Source organism: Meriones unguiculatus, chromosome X (assembly GCF_030254825.1).
Source record: "Meriones unguiculatus strain TT.TT164.6M chromosome X, Bangor_MerUng_6.1, whole genome shotgun sequence".
Lineage (NCBI taxonomy): Eukaryota > Metazoa > Chordata > Mammalia > Rodentia > Muridae > Meriones > Meriones unguiculatus.
In genome coordinates, this window is record NC_083369.1 from 111176576 (window position 1) to 111190941 (window position 14366).

The following is a 14366-nucleotide window of genomic DNA, read 5'->3' on the forward strand; positions in this document are numbered from 1 at the left end:
CACTACATTTTGTTGAACATATAGATGTTGTAATGATTGTGTACATTAAAGACATAATCACATCCTTTTAAAAATAGTATACAGTCAAAATTAGGCACACTGGATCTAACTTCTTGGAAGGGGCATATAATACTTATCACTTTCACGGTTCAGTTTTCTTTTGTTACCTACACTTTACAGTAGTTATTATATTGCAGCCTCTAAAGAGTCTTAGTGGGTGAAAAACTGACTAATACATAAAATAACATTCACCCAGTAATTTTTGCATGTGAAATACTTGATCAGCATTAGTTTTTGCATTCATTGTTGCTACTATGGTTGCTACTATTAACACATGGTAAAGTTATGAGAAGCACTGACTCTCTGTTAAGGAAGATGAATTTTGATTTTCCTATTCACTCCAGGTGAGATCACTAATCCATGACCACAAAAGTCCTGAAAGCCAAAGGTTTGGTATCTCTACTTGTCAGACAATGGCTTCTTCAAATCTCTCTGTCTTTTTCTTTGACTAATTAACTGTTCTACACTAATTGCTTATAATCATTTTCTGATGCATAGTTTTATATTTATTATGTTCACATGGTATAAAAATACAGTATCTCATCATTATATGTCCAAGTCTCATGATCACAGTGCTTTGCCTTCTATTTAGAATCTTCCAAAATGTCTCATGACAGGACAAACATTTTTTATATATATTTTATTTCAGTTTATTTACTTATACCCCAAGGATACCCTCTACCTCCTCTCGTTCCAGAAAATGGGAACCCCTCACACCCTGTATCAACCCTCCCCAACACATCAAGTCACATCAGGGCTGAGCATATCCTCATTCCCTGAGGTTAAGCAGAGCAGCACTGCCATGGGGAAGTTAACCAAAAGAAAGAAATATTGTCCATGTTAGAAACAGTTCCTCACCCCCTCCACTGGTCAGGTGACTCACATGAAGACTAAGCAACCCATGGGCCACATATGTGCAAGGATATAGAAATTGTGTAATGTAATACTACTCAGCCATTAAAAACAAAGAAATCATGAAATATGCAGGCAAATAGATGGAACTAGAAAAGATAATCCTAAGTGAGGAGGTAACCCAGACCCAGAAATACACACATGGTATATAACCAACTTATAAGCGGATATTAGACCTATACTACAGGTTAAACATACTACAAGCCAAATACCCGAAGAAGCTAAGTAACAAGAAGGGCCCAAGGGAATGTGACAGAATGTCATTCAGAATGGAAAATAGGTTAGGCAGCAGAAATGGATGAAGAGAAGGAACTGGGCAGGAGATGGAATGGGGAGAGAAAACAGGGTAGGAATCAGATGTGGGGAACACAGGGATAGGATGTGAGAGGTCTGGGAATAAGAAGGGAAATGGTGAAGGGACATCTCTTTGTCAAGCTGGAGGCCTGCAACAGGATAAGCTCATGGGAGGATTATGGATGTGACTCCAGCTCAGACTCCTAGCAAGAGAGGACATGAAGACTGAAGTGACCACCTCCTAGCCAGTCAGGACTAGTGGAAGGAGAAGAACAACAACCCACCCACACATTAGATCCAAAAATTACCCTGCTTACAAGAAGTGCAGGGATAAAGAGGGAACAAAGATTGGGGGAATGTCCAACCAATAATTGGCCCAACTTGAGACCTACCCCACAGTAGACAGTCAGCCCCTGACACTCTTAATCATACTCTGCTATGCTGGCATACAGGAGCCTAATTTGACTGTAGTCTGGGAGACTCCACTCAGCAGTTGGTAGGGACCGATGCTGGGACTTGCAGCCAAGAATTGGGGGGGAGGGACTCTGGGGGTCTTGTGGAAGTGTTGGGGGAAAGATGGAAGGACCTGTACGGTACAGGAACTCCACAATAAGACCAACAAAGACAACTAACCCAGACCCATGGTGGTTTTCAGAGACTGAGACATCAAATAAGAAGCATGCATGGTCTGGACCTAGGACAGAATGATTTTGTTGTGTCCTATATACTTCTGTCTCTTGCTTCTGTATGTTTTTTTCCAGAAAGAGTTTGTAGCAGATGAAAGAAATGAGATTATTAGCAAATAAACTGAAGTAATTAAATTATTCAGATATGATAATTTACAAAAGATGGTAAAATGTTTTTTTTTCTTGTTGAAAGTCCACTGATTGTTTATATATTTCCCTATTTATCATAACTAGGTTCAAAGTCTGGGTATTTGTGTGACCAAAAATGGCCACATTTCTCCTTTTTCACGAAGCATATATTCTAGTAGCTGAGATGACAAAAAAAAAGTATGATCAAATAGTTATCTGTGTTCAGGAAAATAAAACAAGGTATAATATCAAACTGATAAAAGCTCTTTCTTAGCACAAAATTCAATCAGCATGCATCATACTCCTAACCTTAAAAAAATGCTATATAACATTGGACCACAAGGGAGAATGACTTTAGATGCAGAGATGTAGGAAGTACTCCTCAGCACATCAAGTATCTGTTCTCCAGAATTGGTTCTGTGGAGGTTTTTTCTTCACCTAGTGAATTGCACAAAACTCAGGCTATGACCTTCACGCTTCAAGTATCAGGTCTCCAACTATTTCAAAGAACATGAAATTCAATACCAACATGGATACAGAATCTATGATAAGAACTGTTTGGGGAAGAGGAAGACTAAATAGCAACAAGTTTCCAAATAATACACAAGCCCCCGATTCAGTATATTTTACTCTTCTCCCACTTCCCACAACCTCTATCAATTGCATTTCAGGATTCAAAAGAGTTTTATTCTAGCATTTGGAATCCTGTGTACCAAATGTGTGTTTGAGGTCAACCTGGACATCATAGTAGAAACTGTCACTCAAGATACATACATAATAAAGGTTAGTTGGATCTGGCAATTAAGTTTTTTGAATACTGTGATCTCTTGGACTTTCAATTTTCTTCTTTATAAAATTAAAATTATGTCTGTTACACTTGCCATGATGTACCACAGGATTAATCAAAGGAGACATGAGTGTTTGCATAGCACTATGGCATACACTACTAGCATCTACTAGTGTAAAGAAAATGACTTCTTACAACAATAATCAGTTCATTTCTTTGTAATTTTTCTTACGAAGTGTACTGCAGTCTTGGAAAGGGGCAGGGAGGAGATGAGGGAGGGAGGGAAGGCTTGGGAGGGAATGAGGGAGCGGGATACAGCTGTGATAAAGAGTTAATAAAATGTAACTAATAAAAAAATGAGTAAGAAACAAACATAAAATGCCACTAAAAGTAGAAAGAAAATAGATTATGATTCACATTCAGTGAGTCATTAACAACCCAGGGAACAAACAGAAACTGGCATTGAAACATAGCAACCATCTCTAAAATTTTTAAATTGGAGCCACGTTTAGAAAATCTGTATAGGACAATTTTCTGTGTCAAAATTTCTTTTCATTTCAGCCAAACTTCAACTTTGTTTTCAAAAATAAACTGCTTACAAAATTGTACCATGTCACTTTTACATAAAAAATAACATCATGGCCAGATTTTGTAGCTCTTATGTCAGCTAAAACCCTCAGGAATCTGAGACTTCTTTCTGTCTTATTCTTTGATGATCCACTCTTTGAGTACATTCAGCGTGATTCCATTTTCCTAAATCACAAAAAACCTAAAGAAACACGTAAAGCTAGGTGATCCTTGCAATTCATAAGCTTCATGAAATCACCAGAAATAGGGGATGAGGAGCTATACACAGGAGTGCTGGTGTGAAAAGATGTTACAGGTGGATAAACCTCCTGCCTGCAATTAACAGTCTAACTGGGTAACAGGAGCTCAATGCAACAAAAGCAAGTATGGAGCTCCTGAAAATCTCATACAGCTTATGAGAGGTATGTTTGTAGTGAACACAGCAGAGAACTCAAAAGCATCAAAGCCAATAAAGGAGATGAAACAGAGAATAGGTATCAACCATGCTGGGAGTCTCTGAAGTGTCTGGAATCATAAAAGCTTTAGGACCAACAATGAGGCTAAGTAGTGCTTGAAAAGCAAAAGAGGAAAAAAGAATTGAAAAGTGTGGTTTCTTTGTAATGAAAGCTCTCAGTAGATTTGCTCCTAACAAGTAGTTTATTTCCATTCAAGCAATTGCCACACTATACCAAATGTTTGTTATCCAGCTACCCTTTTGAACTTCCTGTACTAGCTGCAACTGAAATAAAAAAATCTAACTGACATTTTTTGGGCTATCAGGCACTCATACAGAACAAGACAATTCACTTCAACACCAGGGAGACCAAGTAAAGGGCATGTATGTTAGCAACAATTTACTCCATTCTCTTGCAGTACACACAGTGAGTAAACAGAAACATTCATTATGGAGTGTAAACTACCTGTATTCCCTCCCCAGTTTTGCCATCTTCTAACTGTATACGCACTACTAACATGTCCGTAACCTGTGTGTTTGCTTCTTTCTGGGGCCTTCTAGGCCATAGGAGATTTCTTTTACTGCCTGAGCCTTTGAGCTTCTTTTTCTAAAATAAGAATACAAGCAAAGCCTGTACTTCCCTGTTACATAGTTTATCTCTGCCCCTGCAAGCAGAAACAAGTGTGGGTTTGTTTTTCTGAGGGAGACTCTTAGCATACATTCTATTCTGACAGCATCCTTGACAAAAACAGGAAGTCACAGATAAGACAGCAGCTTCTGAAAGAGTTATAGCTACAGAACACAATGAAAATAAAACAGTCTTTGGCAATGCAAACTTCTTAGAATAATTTGTCTAAGTAAACATAAATCTGACTAGGGATGGGGCAAACCTTAAAGGTCTTTTTCAAAATAAATGTTGCAAGAATAAAGATTGCAACTTCTCTTTTTTTGTCAGAATATTTTTCGTACCTGAAAAGAGATGTGCCTAAATATAATATTTCTTTCAAACAAACCATATTTATAATTCAGGTGTTACTTATGTTACCATTTCTTTCTCTATTAAAACAAATAAAACTGGATTTTAGAACCTCTCGAAAACAACTGTTGGGATCAGTAAGCAGGCACCTCTACAGCCAGCCCCAAGGGACCTGACAAACTGGTTATCAGGCATTTGTGAAGACACACAGACCACCTGCTGACCACCTGGAACTACCTGCGCATGCCCTGGGTCACCCTATAAGAGAACTGGAGCCCCCTCCTCTCTCTCTTCCACCTCGTCTCTCTGCAACCCCCTTCCCTCTTCCCCTAATAAACCTCTCACGTGGAACCGATCTCGTGGTGTGATTTGTGAACGCCGTATAACCTTCACAGGTGCACATTTCCTAACAACAACCATTATAATTTGATCTCAATGTATAAATTGATGATATATGCAACTGTATACACATCAATTTTAGTTAATATGTTAAAATTGATGAAATAATTGCTTTTGTCAGAAATATGAGACTAAATACAGCTTCAAAGCATGTTCAAGAAAGGAAACTTTTCACAGGGAGCTATGGCAAACCCAGGAATTTCAGTTTAATTTATGTTTTCAAAAGAGAGTCAATGGTCACTGCCCTTGTTTTGTAGGCTAAGATCCAGATACACAAATAAGTTTCTTCTTTGACTCAAACAAAAGTAATTAAATAAAAAAGAGACATGTACAACAAAGTCGTCCTACTGAGGACACACTCTTTCAGAGAAGAGCAAACACTGGAATCTGAATGGGAAATATGTGATGTGAAGTCTCTGTTCTGACACTAAGCACTGGGATATTGGGGAATGCCCAAACCCTCTCTACAGAAGGAGGACTTTGGACTAAGTCATCTACAGAATACTGGGTGCTCTAGATGATGAAGGGAAAATAATGCACCACAAATAGGTGTCTTCAGGCAATCCTGAATACCAGAGCTCTCATTTGGAATTCCTCAAATGAACATTGCTACATCATTACATATTATGTATCATTAAAATAAAGATCCTATTCTAAAATAAACAGGTGTGTTTTTAAAATGAAATGAACTGTTCTTAGTTTACAAAGCCTCTTGTGTTTTTTATTTTTTATTTATATTTAATTTTTTTATTTATTAAAATTAATTTACTTTGTATCACAGCTATGACCCCCTCCCTCATCCACTCCCAATCCTGTCCTTCCTCCCTATTCTCATCCCATGCTCTCTCCTAGTCCACTGATAGGGGAGGCCCTCGTCCCCTTTCATCTGACCCCAGCCTACCAGGTCTCATCAAGATTATCTGCATTGTCATCCTTTATGGCCTGGTAAGGATCCCCACCCCCTTACAGGAAAGTCAGCCACTGAGTTCATGTCAGAGACAGCCTCTGTTCCCATTACTATGGAATCCACTTGGAAACTGAGCTGCCTTGGGCTACATCTGGGCAGGGGTTCTAGGTTATCTCCATGCATGAACCTTAGTTGGAGTATCAGTCTCAGAAAAAACCCCTGTGCCCAGATGTTTTGGATCTGTTGTTCTCTTCATGGAGCTCCAGACCCTTCCAGGTCTTTCTAGCTCCCAATTCTTTCATAAGATTTCCTGCACTCTGCCCAAAATTTAACTATGAGTCTCAAAATCTGCTTTAATACTCTACTGGGTAGAGTCTTTCAGAGGCCTTTTGTGGTAGGCTCCTGTCCTGTTTCCTGTTTCCTCCCTCTTCCAGTGTCTGTCCCTTTGGCCATTCTGAATGACAATTGAACATCTTACCCAGGGTCCTCCTTCTTGCTTAGCTTGGTTAGGTGCATAGATTTTGGTAGGGTTATCCTATATTGTATGTCTAATATCCACTTATGAGTGTGTATATACCCTGTGTGTCTTTCTGCTTCTGAGATACCTCACTCATTTCTAGTTATAACTGAATATATACCAAGTGTATGTCTCTGTGTCATGATGATCTTTTCTAGTTACCACAATTTGCATATAAATTTCATAATTTCCTTGTTTTTAATTGTTGAGTAGTATTCCAATGTGTATAGCACAATTTCTGTATTCATTCTTCTGTTGAGGGACATCTGGGTTATTTCCAGGTTCTGGCTATTATGAATAAAGCTGCTGTGAACATGGCTGAACAAATGTCTTTGTTGTATTGTTGAGCATATTTTGGATATATGCCTAGGAGTGGTATGGCCTCTTGAAGACACACTATTTCTAATTTTCTCAGAAAGCACCAGATTGATTTCCAAAGTGGTTGCACAAGTTTACTTTCCCACCAGAAATGGAGGAGGATTCCTCTTTCTCCACAACCTCTCCAGCATGTGCTGTCTCTTGTGGTTTTGATCTTACCCATTCTGATGGGTGTAAGATGAAATCTCAAGGTCATTTTGATTTGTATGTCCCTGATGGCTAAGGATTTTGAGCATTTCTTTAAGTGTTTCTCTGTCACTCAATATTCCTTTATTGAGAATTCTCTGTTTCCTTCTGTACCCTATTTTTTAATTGGATAACTTGATTTGTTGCTGTTTTACTTCTTGAGTTCTGTATGTATTCTGAATATTAACCCTCTGTCAGATATAGGGTTGGTGAAGATCCTTTCGCAATCTGTAGACTGCTGTTTTGTTCTGATGACAATGTCCTTTCTTGACAAAAGCTTTTCAGTTTCATGATGTCCCATTTATTGATTGCTGATCTTAGAGTCTGTGCTGTTGGTGTCCAGGAAGTTGTCTCCTGTGCCAAAGAGTTCAAGGCTTTGCTCCACTTTTTCTTTTAAGAAGTTTAGTGTGTCTGGTTTTATGTTGAGTTCTTTGATCCACTTGGACTTTAGTTTTGTATGGATCTATTTGCATTTTTCTACATCCAGTTAGACCAGCACCATTTGTTGAAGATACTATCTTTTTTTCCATTGTATGGTTTTGGCATCTTTATCAAAAGTAGGGTATCCATAAGTGTGTGGGTTTATTTCAGGGTCTTCTACTCAATTCCATTGATCCTCTAGACTGGTTTTCTGCCAGTACCAGGCCATTTATGTTATTATTGCTCTATAGTATGCATTGAAATCAGGGATGGAGATACATCCAGTGTCGGGAGCCGTGACTCAGCGGCCTGCTTTGATATTTAAATCTCGGCGGAGAGATGGCTTTTAGGAGGCCTTTACTAATGGCAGAGGAGAACTTGCAAGTCCATCTCCTTTTGTTTGTGACAACAGGTAGGATATCTTGTGAGGGTTACACTTCTTCCTCAGGCTCCTTGTGCAAATTAACCTATTGTTCTGAGATGTTTTACTGGCAAAGAGTAACTACTCAAAAAATAAAGTGGTCAGAAGGCTGGAGGCAGAGGAGGCAGGCAGAGACTTGAGACTTGCTGCTGGCACTGCTGTGGCTGTCGAGTCTGGACCTTTAAAAAGTTTCCTGTGTGCTGTGTGTTTATTTTATTAATTTTAATCCTCACACCCAACTCAAGAACCATTCGACTCTGCCTGGCTGGCCCTGGCAATCCAGAAGATCTGTTATTGTACAGGGTTGTTTTATCAATTCTGGTTTTTTTGTTTGTTTGTTTTTCCATTAGAAATTGAGAATTGTTCTTTCAAGTTCTGTAAAGAACTGTGTTGGTATTTTTATGGGAATTGCATTAAATCTGTAGATTGCTTTTGGTAGGATAGTCATTTTCACTATGTTCATCCTACTGAACCATGATCATGGGAGATCTTTCCATCTTCTGATATCTTATTCAATCTCTTTCTTCAGAGATGAAGTTTTTTTCACATATGTCTTTCAGTTGCTTGGTTAGATTCACATCAACGTATATTATGTTATTTGTGGCTATTGTACAGGGTGTTGTTTCCTTATTTTCTTTCTCAGACATTTTGTGTTTTGTATACAGGACAGCTACTATTTTTTTTCCATTAATTTTGTATCCAGCCACTTTGTTGAAGGCATTTATCCACTGCAGTAGTTTTCTGGTAGAATGTTTGGGGTCATTTATGTATACTGTGATAGCATCTGCGAATAGTGATACTTTGAGTTCTTCCTTTCCAAACTGATTCCCCTTGATCTCCTTTAATTTTATTATTGCTCTAGCAAGGATTTAAAGAACTATGTTGAAGAGATATGAAGAGTGGGCAGCCTTGCCTTGTCCCTGATTTCAGTCGAATTGATTTAAGTTTCCTACTTTTAGATTGGTGTTGGCTTGCTGTATATTGCCATTACTATGTTTAGGTAAGTGCCTTGTGTCCCTGATCTCTCCAGGACTTTAAACATAATGAAATGCTAGATTTTATCAAATGCTCTTTATCATCTTGGCAGATTATCATGTGTTATTTTTTCTTTCAGTTTTTTCATATGGTGGATTACATTGATGGATTTCCACATATTGAACCACCCCTGCGTACCTGGGATGAAGCCTACTTGGTCATGGTGGATGATATCTTTGATGTGTTTTCGTATTAGGTTTCAAGTATTTTGTTGCATATTTTTGCATCAATGTTCATAAGGGAAATTGGCCTAAAATTCTCTTTCTTTTTTGAGTCTTTGTGTTGTTTACTTATCAAGGTGACTTTGGCTTCATAGTTTGTTAATGTTCCTTCTGTTTCTATTTTGCTTCTTCTGTTTTATACACCGCCACTAAAAGGTTTTGAGGAAGGTACTGCGACTTTACAGATGAGAGCAATTTTACTACCAACAAGATAGCTTTAAGCAAATCAAAATAATTATAATTTCCAAATTAGATGTGTTTATATTTTAGAGCAGATGCAACTCATGTTTGAATTCTCATCCCACTAACATAAATATGCACTAAACATGCTTCTAAAATATGTCATTGAATAGCAAAATCTCACTGTTTACTAAATAATAAGTTGACATTGCTCTACAAAAGAGGGCAATAGCTATCTCACATGTAGCTATGGCAAGAAATCAAATTGTGCTTTGTTCATGCATATTATTTTCTTTCCTCTACTAAATCCTCCTACTCATAAAGTCATTTCCAGGAGCAATTATATTTTAAATCATTTAATTTTCAACATAATGCATTATTCAAAATGTAATAACATTTTTCATCTGTTACTTCATGGATTCTCTTATTTTTTAATGTTGAAAATAAAAGTCAAAGAATTAAAATTTGAAAATACCCATAGACTTAACAAAGATAACTTATCATATAATTACAAACATAATCACAAAGAGAGTCTTAGTATACTATGAACAAAGAGAAAAATGCCTGCATTATTTTAATAGGGAAGGAACATTTCGGTTTAATTTATAGTAATCTTAAAAAATACATAACACACCCATATAAGATATTTTACCAAAATGATGAGTTACTGAATAATTGTTATATTTCAGCATTTTTTCTTCTCTCACATACTTTCTTGCTTCTTAATCTCATGATTTTAGAACTATTTTATTCATATATAAAATAAACTAAATAATAATCTATTATTTATAATCTACCTCCAATGCCATGAATTTAAACTGTAAAACATAACTAAAGTTTAAAATATAACATGGTGAAACTGAAAAGCACCTCAGTAAAATATAGTTGGAAATAAAATATGCTGCATGCTTCCATTTCTTGTAAAAGAACTTAATATACAACAACACATTCAAAAAATAGTTTAGCTCTACCACGATTAATGAAATGGACGTTAAAAGACCGTTCAAACTTTTTGTACTTTCCACCAAATATTTCCAATCATCTCTTTCAATAAAACTTGACTTCCCATGAATCTAACAAAATAAAATTCATGACCTCACTACTTATGATTTTCTGCTCTTGGAACTTTTCAGACATATCAATCTAAAAATATTATTATGAAGCTGAACTGCCCAAAATTGTCTGCTTTATTGATGATCATCGGCATTATCAATTGATATAATAAAATACTTAGATCTTCTACCTCATGACTGTTTTACTGTAATCAACTCATCTGGCAGTGTAATTTAATATTTATGCTATTAAAGCCTTGCAATACAGAAAGATCTTTTCCCTGTTCATTTGTTCTGTGATCTGTACTTTATAGTTCTGGTAGTTCAAAGACTGCATCCTCTGTTTAGTAATCAAATCAAACTGTTCAGTCACCAAAGATCACATTGAGACTAGCATAGTTTTGATTCAAGGGTTGTGAAAATGGAGTGAGTGATAAGGAAAAGCTTACCAATAAGACATACATAGGAGTAAGAAGGTCTGAAACACTATTAGAATAGGTTCACTATAGATAACATTTTGCAGCACATTTTTTCAAAAGTAAAAGAAAATATTTGGAATGTTTTCAAAATAAAGAAATAATAAATGTTTGAGAAGACATATATAGTTAACTTTATTTTAACATTACATAATGGATGCATATGTGATCAGCATTTGTAAAAAGGAAGGAATTAGATGGACCTAGCATGATGAAATTCCAAAGTAGTACACTTATTTGGCATAGAAAGGGAAGGACCTTAGAAAAGCTTTTAAAGGGGCTTTGAAATAAAATTGAGGGGTAGAGCAATGGCATGACATATATTAATGTTTTTTTACTTCAGTGGTTTTTGTTTGTTTGTTTATGTTCTTATGGAGTTCAGATCCACTTTGCAAGACCCAAAGGCTCAATCCAAATTTAGATTAAAATTAACTGAATTTATTTTTACTGCTAGCTGAAGGACAACATCCTTAGAAACCAAATGAGATCATATCTTGCTGTAGAGGGCTAGGGGAAAGGTATCTAAATGTGGACATTGCAGATATCTTCCATCTATGGAATCTGTAGCTGCATGGGAAAATTATTTTACTCCCCTAACTATCTCTCACTCCTGTTACATTGGGAGAGAGAAAACCACTTTGTCTCTTTCCCACAGTGATAAGAAGTTTACAAAACCCAGAATGAGCACTTAGCTAACTCATAACAAGCACACTATTCTTTAATTTTTTTGTCTTGTAGCAATAACAACATTCCGGGGAGGATGCAGGCTACTAGGAGCCCATGGAAATTATAGGGAAAAGATCAATAGCTATTAACAGGGTGGCTGGTACAGAATAACGGTATATTTACATATTGATTTGGGTGCTAAAGCTAGAATCCAAGGCCTCATACATGATAGGTATGCACTCTACTGATTTACATCCCCACTATCCTGAGTGATTTTTTCAAAAGTAATAATTATGATAATAGTAATCATTACTTGGTAAATTAAAAATATTTCTGACTCATTTTTCTTTATTTACAGCTCCTTGCCAAGTCTGCATTCTCAGAAATGTGAAAATAATTTGTTCACACTAAATGAGTTCCTTAGTAGAAGAAATCAACTGTGTTTCATCAAATCTATGTAAATGTCACTCTGAATAAAAGTTCCATAGCCTCAGAAGTAGAACATGTCACAACCACCTATGCATTAGAACTTTTTTTTGTTGTAGAAAAAATATAATAACTAGATAGCAACAAGAATTAAGGGAAAAGGTCTAATAAACCCAGAAGCATCAGCAAAGTGGAAGGCTACTTATATTAAAGTTCCCCAACCCTGGTCAGTATGTATGGGTTGCAGAGATCCTGAGAAGCTTGCAATTGCAATCTAAGAGCCACTACTTAAGAACCAAAATACTCAAACTTTTAGCTGCCCACTCTCACTGCAATTAAGATAGGATGGGTTAAAATGTACTCCCACTGAAAACAAGAACCTGAGGTCAGATTCAGCTAGGTCATAGGCCTGAGGGAAATCTAATAGTATTATTCTGCTAAATGAATATAGTAAAGAAATGACTCTTAATGGCATTTTGCAATACCCATAGATCAGGGAGCCAATCAGTCCTCATCAGAGAAGCTTCTTCTTGCAGTAGATGAGAATTAACATAGAATCTCACCACTGAACAATATGAAGAGAATTAGATAGTTTGGAATGCTGATCCCTGGTTGTATCACATCCTTCTTCTCAACCCTCAGGAAACTACTCAGAAGAGAAGGTAGAAATATTGAAGAGAGAAAGTTGATATCTTCACAAAAAACAGAAATTTCCAGACCTAACAAGGCAGATGCATATAGGAACTCATACAGACTATAACATCATGTATGAGACATACACAAGTTCAAGCCAGAAAATCACAGCACGGAGGAAGGTAGGTGAGCCCAAAGGCTCACAAAGAAGTCATTTACAACTAATAGCTACAGGATGGGTAAAATAACTTTTCTTCAGTGAAATGGCATTCTAGAGCAGGTACCATGCTCAGGAATAGCTGATTAACATATATCAGACTTCGTTGTCTTTTTTTGTATATTTTCTTTTAAGAGAGAGAACAGAGCATCTATCCCTGGAATCTCTGTGTTCTAGGTCGGATCAGACATTCTGTTGCAATGCATGAAATAAATACCAACCATATTAATGAACAACAGGTTCGACTTCTAGCAGAGATGTATATTCTTATTGATAAAAATGACAATAAAATTGGGGCTGACAGCAAGAAAAATTGCCACCTAAATGAAAACATTGACAAAGGATTAATACATCGAGCTTTTAGCATCTTATTTAATACTGAAAATAAGCTCCTGTTACAGCAGAGATCAGATCCTAAAATTAACCTTTCCAGGTTGTTTCACCAAGAGTTGCTGTAGTCCTCATTAAATAATCCAGGTGAGCTTCAAGAAAACAATGCCATTGGTGGTGTAAAACAAACAGCACAGAGGCACTTAAAAGCTCAATTGGAAAATGCATTATCTAACACGAATTTACTACAATTTCCAATCTGATGGTATGTGGGGTGAATATGAAATTGACTATATTTTTTTTCTGAGGAAGGATGTAACCTTGAATCCAGATCTCAATGAGATTAAAAGCTATTGCTATGTATCAAATGAAAAACTCGAATTGTGAAGAAAGCAGCCAGTGGTGAAATTAAGTTAACTCCATGATTTAAAATTGTTACAGACACTTTTCTCTTTAAATGATAAATTAAACCATTTGAGTCAATTTCTTGACCATGAGAAAATACATAGAATGTGAATGTATAAATGAAGTGAAAATTGTTCTACCTACTAAGAATGGTTTAGTTTAAAATCGGGCTCCCTTGTATAATACATAGATATTTTACAACCAGAATCATTTGAGAAAAAACCCAACTGACTTACTTTTATAGTATATCCCTTATATGTGCACTAATGTTGGTAAAAAAAAACATTTATGAGAGATTATTATGAAATTATTCCATTAATAAAACAATTTAGGAGGCAGGGCAAGATGGCTGCACCGGGAGGGCTCTCATTCTGAACAGCAGCACAGTAGGACAGGCATAGTGACCAGCAAGCAGAACTCGCGGCCATAAAACACAAGTGATTGTGTTTCTCAGGTGAGAGGATACCCCACAGTTGGGGATTCAATCAGCTTTAACTCACCTGGCTAAACCGCAGAAGAGACCCTAGTTCCAACAAGGCACTTGGTCGACAGCCCAGAGCTTCATGCCAGCATGATCTGGTCACTGTCCCAGACTGAACTATGGGCCCACAACATCACAGACTAGATTTTCC

General features: G+C 36.8%; 1 pseudogene; it reads left to right on the top strand.

Moving 5' to 3' along the window:
* The first annotated feature begins 13163 nt into the window (after positions 1 to 13163).
* Positions 13164 to 13845, top strand: LOC110544101 (isopentenyl-diphosphate Delta-isomerase 1-like; annotated as a pseudogene).
* The last annotated feature ends 521 nt before the right edge of the window (positions 13846 to 14366 follow it).